The sequence below is a fragment of the Triticum aestivum genome, chromosome 2D, assembly GCF_018294505.1.
Source record: "Triticum aestivum cultivar Chinese Spring chromosome 2D, IWGSC CS RefSeq v2.1, whole genome shotgun sequence".
Taxonomy (NCBI): Eukaryota; Viridiplantae; Streptophyta; class Magnoliopsida; order Poales; family Poaceae; genus Triticum; species Triticum aestivum.
The window spans coordinates 48,944,176-48,949,815 of NC_057799.1; positions in this window are offsets into that span (position 1 = coordinate 48,944,176).

Consider the following 5,640-nt stretch of genomic DNA (forward strand, 5'->3'; position numbering starts at 1 on the left):
CGTGACTCCGGGTCGCCGGTGTCGCCCTGGTTTAGCCATTGCCTCATCAAACCAGCCGCGTCAGAGTCGCCACCACAACCTCGTCTTCGAGTCGCCGGGTTCTGCTTCTGCGTGACTACCCCCGTGCGACCCGCCGTGGTCGGCTGCTCCTCTGTTCCAGGGCTTGTCCGCACCCTCGTCTGCACCAAGCCGCCACAGGCTTCTAGCCCCTGCGCCCCCGCAGTCCCTTCTTCTGCTGCTGCTCCGGGCCACGGGAGAGTTGCCCTTCTTCTACTATTACTCCGAGCTGCCAGAGAGCCGCCCCCGCTTCTGCTACTGTGCCGGGGCTATATTGAGCCGCCCTTGCCGCTTTGAGCCGCCGGGGTTATATTAAGTCGCCGGTCTGCCTGAGCCGCCGGAACTATATTGAGCCGTTGGTCTGCCTGAGCCGCCGGAACTATATTGAGCCACCTCTGTCTCGATAAACGTCGTCCAAACAAATCAGGTGATATCCATCTAAGTTTGTTTTATTAGCACATGTTGTTTTTGTCAAAGAACAAGTTTATCTTTGCCTTGGTCTGCAATATTGTTTATGCAGGGCAATTATTTATGACAAAAAGTGATATTATACCGCGGTGACTGAGGCACGCCAACATGTTTTGAAACAGGTGGTCGTCGTTACTCAACGGGCTCCCGCACCGGCTTCAACGCCGTGGCCGTCTCTCGCAACCGCGCCGGCTTACAACGCCGTGGCCGTCTCTCGCGACCACGCCGACTTACAATGCCGTGGCCGTCTCTCGCGACCACGCTGGCTTACAACAAGGAGGACAACTCACCCGTCCGCACCGGTTTACAATGCCACGGCCGACTCATCTGTCTGTGCCGCCTCTGATGTTACGGCCGTCTTTACCGTCCGTCTCTCGCGGCCTGGTCTACATCAACATACCAGGCCGCACTTGTCTGGATGAGTTGTTTATTGATTATGAGCAAGTCACTACTTGGGAAGCCCGGTTTTCTTCCAACAAACTGGAGGCAAATTCACATATATTATCAGCCGTCGTCTGCACTGGATGGTTCAATGGGCAGGCGCACGAGTCGCCGCCACTACAGTTTGGTTAACTTCGAACAACCAGTTGGAAGGAGCCATTGGCCGAGTTGTTGACACGGCTCATATGGGATAATTTATAACCCGCCGCAGTCACTTCAACCTTCTATGGGTTCACATCGCGCTATCAATGCGCTGATGATATACACCTTCTGCTCTGGTACAATATGGAGAATCTCAAGCCAACTCCTCGAATTGTCTTGAGACTCGGGGGCTACAATGACATGACCCGGCGAAATTGGCCGGTGTTAGTGAATTCAAGAACTCCGGGTCATTGAAGGGAAGGTAACCCGGTTCCGGAGGCTACCGCTATATTGGTGAAAAATTTAAAAGGCCGTCAGAAAATTTCCGGTTTAAAAAGAAGGATTCCGGTTTAAAATCCGGTTCAAGAGACATCTCTCTCCAACAAAACACTTAAGCTCTTAATATCCGGTTTAAAAACCGGTTCAAGGGAAATTTGTTTACCACAAGGCTTTGAAGCTCTCAAATCCGGTTCAAATCCGGCTCAAGGTAAATTTATCTCTCACAAAGTTTTGAAGCTTTCACATCCAGTTTAAACTTCCGGTTCAAAAAGAATTAATCTCTCGCAAGATCGAGTTCTCAGAAAAATTAAAGGTTGCCAAAGAACTTGCTGCCATGATGCGCGGTTCAAACTTGGGTATCCTGCTTTACGGCTTATCTTATTATGATCACTTGGGGGCTTCCTGCTCATCGAGCATAGATATCAGTACCCTTTTGATCGGCGCAATGCCAAAACTTATATGGTCACTTGGGGGCTTCCTGTTCAAACATAGGTCGTATTCGAACCAAAGAGAACATAGCTGTCGATACCCTTTTGATTGGCAAACTGCTGAACCTACTTGGGGGCTTCTTGATCGTATCCGAATCATAGCTCAACCCCTTTGGGAATCGACGTGGATCGTATTCGAATCAGCGTCGCTAAACAACTCTTAAGGTCATTTGGGGGCTTCCTGTTCAAACATAGGTCGTATTCGAACCAAAGAGAACATAGCTGTCGATACCCACTTTGATCGGCAACCCCAAAGCCACTCGGGGCTATATGATCGTATTCGAATCTTAGCTCAACCCCTTTGGAACGGTTTTCTGATCGTATACGAATCAGAAGCCTTAAGTTTTTTAAGTCTTTTTTGCGAACAATTTCGGGTTTGACTTGAGACCTTTTTTGGATTATATCTCAAATGTATATAAGTGTTTTATGCTTAACCCGGCTTGACTTTTGACTATGAGTCGCCAGCTTATGACAATCATCATCTATGTGGAAGCATTGGCTTCTAAGGATTGGGTTATCACCCTTACGGCACAGGTCATGTAAACCGGCAGTACAAATTCAATATCACAGTGGTTATATGTGAGGTATTATGACCCGCCCCGCGGCAAACCGCCAAGGGTTCTTGTGATCTACTTGTGTGCAGGGTAAGACTACATTTGGGTGGTTACCCGCCCTGGCTCTTGACGTTAAGTCGCCAGGGCATATGTTGTTTAAACTCTGTGCAGGATTTGCAGAACTATGACTTATATAAATGCTTCAGTCCAAGCTCATCACTGAAGTTAGTGTTTCAAAAGGGTTATCAATTATTGATTTTCTCAAGGGATATAGGCCACCAGATTACAAAAATTCCGGCTTACAATGAATGCGCATTAAGTCGTCATCGGCCAAGAGCCGCCAGGTATTTAAACTCCGGATTTACTTGTCAACCGATGAGGTATTCAAATCTTTAATAGCCAAAACTGGCTGGATTTTCATGATGATATTGAATGATTGAGGTTTTCATACCGGATTATATTATTCAAATCTTGAATAGCCATCATGGCTGGATTTCTATTGTGATTATCAATAACCAGTGTTATGATTGAGGTTTTCAAAGTCGCTTTAGCGCAACGGCTATTATTTTTATCAATGGGCATGATTTATTTGACAATGGAGGAAATAGTCCTGAGTCGCTGCAGGCTTACGACCCGGCACTTGGGGGCTACATTGTTCAAATGGAGAATACATCGAATATACAAGTCCCACGTCACTGCCAGCATGCACCATGGCACTTGGGGGCTAATGCAAAGTCATTTTTTGCTCAACTTATTGAAGACCCAACTCATCACATTCTAAATGAGTTGGCCCTTGGGGGCTACCAATTGCTCGTGTCAAAAATTCAAGGTACACAAGCATTACTCCGTTATATTGAACGGTCCACTATTTAGTTGGTGGAGTACAAAGCTCTTAACCTTGTGGACGTGGGTTCAAGCCCCATGGTGGAGACTATATTATATGATGTTATTATCAATTATATACAAAGTCCCAGCTCAGTATTATCTTACTAAGCCGGCCCTTGGGGGCTACACATTACTGTTCAAATTTACATGGTTATATCTACAAAGTCCCTGCTCATTACTGCATAATGACCCGGCCCTTGGGGGCGACACTGGTTAAAGTTTTCATGACCATAAAGCAATTACAAGTCCCAGGTTGCTGCAAGCATGACAACCCGGCACTTGGGGGCTACATGTGTGGAATATTCAGTTTATATGATTGAGATGAATAAACCGGATTTCTTCAAGGTTGCAGCATTTATTGGAGCAAGTCTTAAACCATCACTTTGTTCTGCTCAAGACCTGGGGGCTACAGGTAATATGGATATAAGAGAGAAAAATCTTAAAATTATCAGTTTTGAGCAAATCAGGAGGATCAATTACATAAACCGGTGTCAACAACAATTATGACCCGGCATCGTCTGTTTTATAATCCGGCAGTTTTTGGTAATGATAAACTGGCAAGTTTTACATCTTCAAGCCGGCTGAATATCAGATGAGTATTTGAAGACAAAAATTATTTAACCCGACGCCTTGGAAGCTGACTCAAGTGGATTACTCTTCACAATATCTTTATGTGAGAAACCAACATCAGCAAATTGAGTATGAAGCTAGCTTATTTGACCCGGATTTTCTAGATGAAGGAAATGGCAATTGGACTTAAGGATAATCAGGTCCCGTCTCAGGAGAATATTTAACCCGGAGCACAACCTATCAAGTTTGTTCTTGTGTTTATGTTGCAGGATCAGTTTAACATGGATAAATCCAAATTAAACTGGGGGCTAATGTCGGGGATATACCCCGCGGTATGACCCGGCCGGAAGTATGACCTGGCCGGACTTGGCATTTCGCTGATGACCCGGCGGAGGACTAGCGACTCATGGGTCGGGCGGCTCATTGGTCAGACAGCTCATGAACCAGACGACTCATGGATGGCCCCAACGACAGGTCAGATAGAAGACAAGGCACGAGGCCCAGAAGGCTGGCTCACGTTTATGATGGGCCGGCTTAAGAAGAAAGGGATGACGAATATTTCCTTTACGAGGAAGCAAGACCCGGACTTGTAATTAACTTGTAAGAGAAGATAGACTAGTCCTAGTCCTACTAGGACTCCACATGTAACCCACCCCTCTAACTTATATAAGGAGGGGCAGGGCACCCCGAAAAGGGACAGGGCAACAAGAAATAATCTCTAGGGCTAAACACCGAGAGCCGGAGATGGCGACTCTCCCGTGATCATAATGAGCCCTAGCCTCAAACAGCACGTAGGATTGTTACCGGATGATGTTTCCCGGGGCCCGAAGCTGTCTAAACCCTTGTCTTGTGCGTTGATCCGCCCTGCGTCTCTCATCCCAATCAACCCCTCTCAAGCTACTACAGAGATGCGCTGGCCTCACGACTAAGTCCTCACGCTAAGGACATCTGCCGTGACAATTCCACGACAGGACCCTTCCCGCAAAAAAAACTAACATGTGGGACCCACATGTCAGCTCTTTCTTCCTTCTTTTTTTATCTTCTCTCCGAGAGCAATGATATGCAATCTTTGTGTATTCGTAAAAAAAAACTATGTGCAGCCTAGGAAGACACGAGCTAAAAGCATGTATGTATGTACGGGATAGGATATCCGTGCCGTGGTTCGCTGCCTTTTCCGGACGCAATGCTGCAAGGCTGGTCGGTACTTCGGGCGCTCGACGCCGCAAGCTGGACAGGCGCAAATCCGGGCATCGTCGTTTTTCTCTGCTGCAAAGCGGGACCGCCGTGTTGCATAAGCATAACCACCTTTTGTCACAACGGGTTGCGAGACGTTGCAAAGCCGGCCGGTGCTGCTACAGGTTGGACGCTAGCTCGCCGATGCAAACCGAACGGACGATGTTGCAAGGCGGATCCGGATTATGGCAGATCGGATCAAATGAAAGTTTTATTCGAGTCATAGGGTTACAATCGAGTGACCGTAACACATCACAACATGGAGGGCATCTACTCATACACATCGCATTACACGACTCGGTTGTAAGACCTCACGCAATGTTTGTTGCATTACATAAATATTATGCAATGCTCACGGTGAAAAAGGTAAATACTGAAAATCATGCATATGGATATATAATTGGCTCAATGGGACATGATATACTGAGATAATAGATAGACAACAAGTGGGCTCTAAAAATGCGTAAAATATGGAATCATCACAGACCAGATCGATGAACGTCCCTGTCAGGTGTTTGATTTTG